This window comes from Aegilops tauschii, chromosome 1, assembly GCF_002575655.3.
Source record: "Aegilops tauschii subsp. strangulata cultivar AL8/78 chromosome 1, Aet v6.0, whole genome shotgun sequence".
NCBI lineage: Eukaryota > Viridiplantae > Streptophyta > Magnoliopsida > Poales > Poaceae > Aegilops > Aegilops tauschii.
This window is the reverse complement of record NC_053035.3, coordinates 197,112,300-197,122,147: the sequence shown is the minus strand read 5'-3', so window position 1 is coordinate 197,122,147 and position 9,848 is coordinate 197,112,300. Positions and strand designations below refer to the sequence as shown.

At 47.4% G+C, this 9,848-nt stretch overlaps 1 pseudogene; it reads right to left on the bottom strand.

Annotated features, from left to right (window-relative positions):
• Positions 1 to 4,810: 4,810 nt before the first annotated feature.
• LOC109759465 (probable beta-1,3-galactosyltransferase 14) lies at positions 4,811 to 8,030 on the bottom strand (annotated as a pseudogene).
• Positions 8,031 to 9,848: the final 1,818 nt, after the last annotated feature.

Here is a 9,848-nt window from a genome sequence, read left to right as displayed (position 1 = left end):
GCCAGCCTTCATTTTGTACTAAGTATGATCTCTACTTGTGCATCCAAAACCCTTTTAACCAGTTTTGCCACATGAGTCCACTATATATTCCTATATGTTGTATTCTTTTGCCGTTCTAAGCAAATTTTTGCATGTGCCATCTCTAATTTTAAAAATAAACTTCTCTTTTGTGTGTTTGTTTCGCTCACGGAGCAGTGAGGGGTGGCTAATATTTTCCATGCTAGATGTGTTATTCTCACGATGAGTGTTTATTCACTTGTCATTGCATGAGAGTAAGGCAAAGGTATTAAGGATGCCCAGTCCCGAAATGAAAAATGAATTTACTTTATGTTGTCAAATAATAAATTCCTTGGAAAGTGTTGGTATGGAAGGCACCCGTGGATACGACTAGCCATGGAAAGTGAAAGTATGGTGGAAAAAGGAATAAACTTTATTTTCTGTTTTGGAACCGCCTATGATATATCTAGCATGGAAAGTGTTGGGAACTCTAAGTTGTTTTCGTTGGTGGGATGGATACACCGCCCAAATTTTTTTTATCTCTAAGTTTTTCACTTTCAGCTCTGGCACCACTACAAATCCCTACTTCCCTCTGCGAAGGGCCTTTCTTTTACTTTATGCAATTTTTATTTTTGAATTTGAGTCTCCATCTTCTCTTATAAAAGCACCAACTAGGAGGCAATATGATCGTACTTAAGTATTGGGTGTAGCTAATATGCAAGTGTGTTTCATGAATGGATCAATGCTTGAGCATGTTGGGCTAGGGATAACTTATTTTAGCGTTGATATTTTGAAAGACATGGTTGCTTGTTGATATGCTTGAGTATATAAATTATCATGTCGAAACTAGACTATTGCATTGAACAAAATAAAAGTCCAAATGTCCATGCCACAAAGAAAGAAATATGATATGACATGTTAGGCAGCATTCCACATCAAAAATTCTGTTTTTATCACTTCCCTACACGAGGACGAGTTGGTGTTAAGCTTGGGGGTGCTGATACGTCTCCAACGTATCTATAATTTTTGATTGTTCCATGCTGTTATATGATCAATCTTGGATGTTTATAATCATTTTATATCATTTTTGGTACTAACCTATTGACATAGTGCCAAGTGCCAGTTGCTGTTTTTCTGCATGTTTTTTACATCGCAGGAAATCAATATCAGACGGAGTCCAAACGCAACGAAACTTCATGGAGATTTTTTTGGACCAGAAGGAACATAATTGGCCGTGGCTGCGCCTGTGGGGGTGCTCCGAGGAGAGCACAACCCACCAGGGCGCGCCAGGAGGCCCAGACGCGCCCTGGTGGGTTGTGCCCCCCGGACCACCTCTTTGCTCTATAAATACCCCAATATTCCCAAAACCCTAGGGGGGGCGACAAAATATTGATCCAGCCGCCGCAGGGTCCAGAACCACCAGATCCAATCTAGACACCATCTCGGATGGGGTTCACCACCTCCATTGGTGCCTCTTTGATGATGCGTGAGTAGCTCTTTGTAGACCTTCGGGTCCATAGTTAGTAGCTAGATGGATTTCTCTCTCTCGCTGAATTCTCAATACAATGGTCTCTTCCAGATCCATATGATGTAACTCTTTTGCGGTGTGTTTGTTTGGATCGATGAACTTTGAGTTTATGGTCAGATCTATCTTTTTATATCCATGAAAGTTATTTGAGTTTCTTTGATCTCTTATATGCATGATTGCTTATAGCCTCGTATTTCTTCTCCGATATTTTGGTTTTGTTTGGCCAACTTGATCGATTTATCTTGCAGTGGGAAGAGGTGCTTTGTAGTGGGTTCGATCTTACGGTGCTTGATCCCAGTGACAGATGGGGAATCGACACGTATGTATCGTTGCTACTAAGGATAAAACGATGGGGTCTATCTCTACATAGATAGATCTTGTCTACATCAAGTCATCGTTCTTATTGCATTACTCTGTTTCTCCATGAACTTAATACACTAGATGCATGCTGGATAGCGGTCGATGTGTGGAGTAATAGTAGTAGATGCAGGCAGGAGTCGGTCTACTAATCTTGGACGTGATGCCTATATAATGATCATTGCCTGGATATCATCATGTGTATTTGAAGTTCTATCAATGGCCCAACAGTAATTTTTTCACCCACCGTTTGCTATTTTTTTCGAGAGAAGCCACTAGTGAAACCTACGGCCCCGGGTCTCTTTCTCATATATTTGCCTTTGTGATCTACTTTTCCTTTGCATTTATATTCAGATCTATTAAACCAAAAATACAAAAATACCTTGCTGCAATTTATTCTTATTTATTTTATTTGGTGTTCGATCTATCAATCTACTACAATTTTATCTCATGTCTGTTTGCCTATCTTGAGGCGACGTACCCGGAAGGGATTGACAACCCCTTTAACACGTCGGGTTGCGAGGATTTCTTATCTATGCGCAGGGGATGTTTACGCTGTGTTGCTTGGTTCTCCTACTGGTTCGATAACCTTGCTTTCATATCTGAGGGATATACCTACCGCCACTGTGTTGCATCATCCCTTACTCTTTGGGGAAATACCGACGTAGCTTCAAGCGACATCAGCTACCAGGAGAAAAGCCTCCCTTGCCGGGCAGGAGAGCCTGGCGAGGAAAGGGTTACCCCCGAAAGAAAACTCCCAAGACGCCCCGGCAGGGCCTTCCGGGACTCGCGGAGGCAGAACCACCTCACCACGACAGACATCGTCAATCAGTGTGGTGTCAAGCCGCAAAGTGACTAAGTGGCACACATTTGCCACATGGCAACCTCTTTCTACAAGAAATACCTACAGACGACACCCGTCCTACGATGTGTCGAACAAGCAGGTGCGAAGCTGGCAAAACAGCCTCGCAAGGCTTGCTGGGCAAGAAACAATGTGACAATGAGCGGCGCATTTAATGCGCCATGTCAGCCTGTAGACTTAGGTATGCACTAAAGGAATCAGCTACTTTGCCATCTGCCACGGCGGACGGCAAAGGCATGAACGGCGGACGGCAAAGGCCTTTGCCGTCAGCCGCGGACGGCAAAAGGCTCCGGCAAAGTAGGCTACGGCAAAGACCTACTTTGCCATCTGCTTTCGGCGGCTGACGGCAAAGGCGCCTTTGCCGTCTGCCGCGGACGGCAAAGAAGCGGACGACAAAATGAGTAGTGTTAGTGTCTGTTAGGTGGCTAACGGCAGCCTTTGCTGTCCGCCAGCTGACGGCAAAGGCTGCAGGCTCTTTGCCATCTGTTGGCAGATGGCAAAGAGACCAAATAGGCATTAATTCTGTTTCTTCTTATATCAATTCATTTTCACAAAAAATCAAGCACATATATATATATATATGACCAATATAGCATATCCAACACATATTACCAATACTCATGAACACATATATATCCAACACATGTTACCAATATATAGTCATGAACACATATATATCCAACACATATCCATGAACACATATCCAACAAATATTACAAGGAATTATCTAAAACTAAATATCTATTTTCCTAAAAAACTATCTTATTACTAAGATCTTCTCCGGATCTTCTTCTTTTCTTCCAACCTGCATAACAAAAACACTAAGAAAGAGAGAATGGGTTAGGAGTAGAAATGTAGCATTTCACTTGGTGAAATGCAATGCCCTAGGAGCCAGTACTTGAGATCAAGATAATCAGCCAACCAGACCAAGTCCCAACACATCCAACCACCAGCAGCTTAGAAGAGATAACTATTAAGGAGAGCTACAGAAGACCTCAAGGTATACTTGAGGGATTATGTGCTCAGACAGCCTGGAAGTGCCAGGGCTAGTTCATCACAACACAGGGATAGTCACATGTAAATTAAGCCTAAGAGAGGGGGGCTCAGACCAGCATCACTGCCCAAATCAGATGTAGTATCTGTCTTATCAGTAGAAAACTAGGAAAGTAACAGCCAAAACCAAGTATAGCATCTGTTCATAGGCTATTAGAAAGAGACAAATAGGAATAGCCAAACCAAGTGGTATATATTCATATCAGTATTAGAAGTAAAATAACTAAGAACAAGTGAGTATCCGTTCATATGAGTAAAGTAACTGACCAAAGTAACAACTCCAGGATCAACTAAACAGAACAGAGCAGTACAGGAGTATATATACTTCACAAATACACATAGATGGTCACTGACCAAAACCCTGACACAGCAAGAATCCATCACAGAGAGCTCCAATACAAGTTGATGCTCATCTACAGCAGCTAACCATAGCTAATAGAGCCTCACATCCCACAAGATCAAGATCTAGAGCTATGCATTAGAGAGATCAGGAGGGGAGCAAGGAGAAGCTCACCAAAAGGAGTTGTAGCCGAAGTAGGATGCAGCCACACCATCACTATGGTGTGACCAACATCACAACCAACACCACCACAACAAGCCGGAGCTTGCCAAAGAGCACCACAACGGCGGCACCAGTGAGAGCACGGGCACGAAGGCGCCAACCAGGGGCACCGCAGCACGGAGGCGCCACCCAGGGGCACCACCGCGCCACGGCACATCCAGCACCGCCGGCGACGTGGGCACATCCAGCACCACCGCGCCACGGCACATCCAGCACCGCCGGCGATGTGGGCACATCCAGCACCACCGCGCCATGGCACATCCCACAACCACAACCACGGCACATTCAAGTTGTGAAGTGCCATTCATGTGTCACTAACATGTGGCCCCAGGGCACTTTTTAGGTATACATCTTTCTGTGGTACCAAGTTAAAAAAATTCTTGGTACTAGTTGGCATGCTAAGACCCAAAAAATAATATTTACTGGTACAGTTTGGCGAGTTTTAGAATATTTACCTGTTGTTTCTCAGAGCAACTAAGCTTGCCACCACATCAGCTGATAAAGCATAAATAGGCCCATATGCATGAAGGAAGTATTCTGATCCAAGTAGGAAGGACTGTGGCTCATACCTGCGTTCATCAAAAGAGAACAATCAAAACAATAAGCAGGCAGCGACGAGTGCTACACAGTATAATTGCCCAGGTGAGCGTTCGCCAATGTCATCATCAGCTTTAACATAGAAATCAGAATCGAACAACGCATAGGCAGCCTTAAAGAATGCTAACCTAAAACATAAGATCAAATCAGTTCCCATATGAAGAGATAACATAATGATATGATACTAGCTATACTGTTTACGTTTTGTATGGAAGCCTGCTATACTCCTCCTCAAGATCTAAAAGCACAAAATCATCATATTCTTCAACATCTCTTTCAAGAGCTGCCATCTTAGACTTGTCATTGCTTTTGCCGATCACAAATCTGAATGCCAGACCAGTAGCTTCCTCCAACCTGCACTAAAGTGAACATGATGAGAATTGCAAGAGCACTTAAGCGACATCATCACCGGATAGAAACCAAAATAAAAAATAGTTGTGACAATCATCAAGCAATAGAACTTGGGCACGTTTACCACTAGAACTCTAGAAGCAAATGTACAAATTCCCTGTACAGAACAATAGATTGTCCAACTGCATGCATCATTCTTCGAACTCAGGAAAGAAACTAATTAATCACTATTTATCAGTAGTAGTGAGAAGAGTGCAGCAATTCAAAAGGATCAATACGTTCTTCTAGAGTGATTCCGCTAAAATCATGAGTATATCGCAAACTCGCAAGAGTTATGTCTAAGAGAACCACCAATGCCTAAGAATTAGCAAGTCTGATGCCACAGCAGATAACTCACAATCAAACTCAAGGAGCAAACATAGAAACAAATGAATCCAATATCCATATGATCGATAGGGTGAACTTTCCATATGAATGAATGAATGAGCTAGCTATCGATCTTAAAATTCAAGTGACCAGCAATGACTTATGTTACTGACTGAGAATTATAATAGCCACAGGATGATTTGAATACGCCGCAGTCAAAATCTAGATCACAGAAATGGACAAACGGAATGTTAGGCAACCGACCAGATCAACAGTTCAGCACTAAAGCTAGATCTCGAGCAACACAAGCGAACATGAACCAGGAAGCTGTGGTACCAGCGACAACTAACCGAAGGAGACCCTGCCGATCGGAGGGGAGCCACGTCCGCCTGAGCGCGCGGCGGCGGCCGACGGAGCCGAACCCGGTGAAGATCCTGACGAAGGCCATGACCTTGTGCCTGCCGCGCGATCCGGTGGCGCCGCCCGCGGCATCCCCGGGGCGCCGGTCCCAAGCGACGGAGACGGAGAGTGGGTGCGAGGAGTCCGGGCAGCGGCCCCGCGGGGCCTCGGCGGGCGCCCGGGAGAGGGACACCGCGGCGGCGAGGAACCCGGCGAGGCCGAAGAGGAGGCAGGCCGCGGAGACGGCCGGCGAGGAGAGGAGGCGGCGGAGCGAGGAGCGGCGGGGGCGGCGGTGGGTGCGGATCTGGTGGGCGTCGGGGAGGGGAGAGAGGGAGAGAAGAGATAACGGGCGAGGGGGAGAGAGGGAGAGAAGAGATAACGCGCGGTGGGTATGGATCTGGTTTGCCGTCCGCTGTTTTGTCTCTTTGCCGTCTGCTAGCAGACGGCAAAGAGGGGGCGTTTTTTTTCCGTAAACGGCTCGTTAGTGGGGGGCCACCTCTCTCTTTGCCGTCCGCCAGCTGACGGCAAAGATTCTTTGCCGTCCGCCAGCTGACGGCAAAGATTCTTTGCCGTCCGCCAGCTGACGGCAAAGATTCTTTGCCGTCCGCCAGCTGACGGCAAAGATTCTTTGCCGTCCGCCAGCTGACGGCAAAGAAGTGACTGATGGCAAAGGCCTGTTTTGCCGTCTGCCATTTCTTTGCCGTCTGCTTTTGGGTAGCTGATGGCAAAGACCTTCTTTGCCATCCGCTAGCAGACGGCAAAGAGCTGGCAGATGGCAAATTAGCTGATTCCAGTAGTGATGATAGCACTATTTGCTATCTTATCAGTGCATAATGACTGATTTGCCACTGTGGTGACCCCTTAGCCTATAAAAGGAGGCCCATGGCAACCTTAGAAAGGGTTGGACCCTGTGTTAGTGAATCCACCCCCTCACATTTCATACGCCCATAGCCGTTTCGCCCTAAGGCAACCCTGCCGGTCAAACGCGCTACGACCACCACCATTTTTCCACCATCAATCCACCAAAGTAGGAATAGGGTTTTACGCCTCACGGTAGCTCGAACCTGCGTGAAAATGCCCGTGTGATCTCTGTCGAGCTGCCCCATGTTGTTCTGCTCTTTGTCAACGTGACATCCCCCGCCGAACCAGCAAGGGACCCTTAGTCCCATAGGTGGCCGTGGTTTCCTGCGACACTAGATGACCCGGATTCTAAACCCGAGGCGGGTGATCCTATCGACTCCATGTGATCGGATGCTCTGACCATCGTAGGTACTGGGGAACCGCCGATTCAACAACATTGACAGCTCGCTTATGAACCTTCTGATCTCGTTTCAAAGACTTGTGGCAAAAACATGGTATTGGCCACCGTTTAGCTGCTTTGGATTACTCTGATACCCTGGTTGATTACAGTGCTGCTGGTTACCCTGACCAGACTGTTGCTTATAACCACCCTCGTTACCTTGACCTGGATAGCCAGAACTTGAGCCGCCACGTCCAAAAATGGACCCCTGAGAGCCAGATCCTGACCCGCCGGGCGGCCCATTATTGTTGCCATGATTCTGATTGGGGCTCTAATTCCTGAACTCTCTCATAACCTAGCAATCCTTCTAGGCATGAGTGGACGACTTGTTTGGAAGACTGTGCTTCGGGCACGGGTCATTAAGTATTGCTTCAAGATTGAAAGGCTTTGCACCACCAAAGGGCGGCTTACCATTACCATTGCGACACTGGTTCTTGGACCCAGTGTTGGTGTTTGCTACTAGATCTGACCCGCCATCGGGGTGTGTGTGCTTACCACCGTTACCCTGGTTGTTGCCATTATGCCCTGTCACATTCTGCTGCTCACCCTTGCCATTGCCACTTTTCTTGCCCTTATTGGACTTGTCATCATCAGATCCAGGGTATTTTGTGTTATCAGAGTCTGCATACTTAATGAGAGCCGCCATGAGCTCGCCCATGTCATTAAAATAACGCTTAAGCCGCCCAAGCTTCTGCTTAAGTGGGGTAAAATGACAGTTCTTCTCCAAGACCAAACCGCCTGACCTACCGCAATACTATCTGACGACTGAATAATAGCCGAGATCCGCTGGACCCAATGGTGGGCCGACTTATCCTCACGCTGCACGTAGTTATCCAGATTGATAATCGTCAAAGGCTGCTTTGCATGTCCCTTGAAAGTTTTTGATGAAACGTGCCTTCAACTCTTGCCATGAGCTGATGGAATTAGGAGGCAAACTTTTTAACCATGTACGGGCTGGCCCATCCAACATCATAGTAAAGTACATGGCACAGACCGCATCATTGACATCCAACATCTCCATGGCTAATTGATAACTCTCAATCCAACCTTCGGGAGGTAGATCAGCTGTATAATTAGGCACCTTGCGAGGGCCCTTGAAATCCTTGGGCAGACGCTCATTACGCAAAGCCGGTACTAAACACGTCACTCCAACTGTCTTGGAAATCGTCCCAGCCCCTACTGAGGCTGAAGGGGTCATCGGAGGCTCCTGATAAGCTCCCTGCCTAGCCGCTGCTGCCGCTGCCTCACGATGAGTCTAGCGTCATCCCCGATCGCCTGAGCATTGACTAGTAGGTTATGATCGTGGGGCGGGTTACTACATCATTCGCTGCTGGAAACTGTAGGCGACTCAATGCGCCGACTGTAATTTTGACTTGGGCGAGGGGTTAAGTGAACACGATCACAACTGTATGAGTAAGCCGCCTATTGTGCCACAGCTGTTTGGAGGAGCTTGCCCGTGTTCTGGGTCTCCACCGCAATTGGTGACTCTCCCTCGATCAGAATAGCCGCCAGCCGGGTTGCCGCTACCAGCATGTTATCCACCGGGTTAGAAAAGTTTCATGGTGGTGGCGTCAAAAAACTCTACGATGTTGTATGATTGGGGGCGGCTTAGGCGCCCGCTCCTCCCTCCGTGTTGGCTCAGGCTAGCGAGGTTGAGCCGCCCCTGGCTTCCAGGCATATCCGGGTTTAACTGGGGATTCACCCTCGCATCTGGAGTGTTTGTCCCTGCCCCCGGTGTGTTGAATAGATTCATGGGTTCATAATGCAAAGGCAGGCGAGTCTGGTGCCTTCTACGAAGAACTGCATTACAGGCATTTTGATCCAGACTTAAACGCCAAGCTTCTTCCCTTACGCATTCCAACTCAGCTGTGATCTAAGCCCGTTCAGTTGCCATCCCGGTATTCTCTGCGTTGATATCCTCTTGGGCCGAAGTGATCTCCACTTGAATCTTTATAATCTCCACATTGCACTCTGCTTGATTCATCGCAGTCACCTCTGTTGCTAACAAAGTTGTCAAAGTGCCCAAGAGACATGACAAGACTTGAGTCAGCGGACTTTTTGAGCCACCAACCCCATCTGCCACAGCAACAGTCAATCCAGATGTCATAGCTGCAGTTGCTGATGAATTTAAAGCCGGCCCTATGCCATCCGTGAAAATAGCAGCCCTGCACGGCGGCTCATTGGGGTCCAGAATACTGTCACCATCGGAATAGCCCCCAAGCCCGCCATCTTGAAGCTGATAGATTGACTCCATCTCTCCGGCTGAGGACTCATCACCTAAGTTGATGAGAGTCTCTCCTCCAGATGCAGAATCTTCTGCAAGTTCTTTGCCTTGCGCGAAACCAACGAAAACGTTCTTCCGGTCGGGTTGATCCCTGGCGGGTTGCGCGTGCCGATCCGGTTCGACGATGTCGGTGTAGATGTCCGGCTCAGGCTTCGATCCTCCAACCTTTCGAATGAAGACGTGAACCCCGCC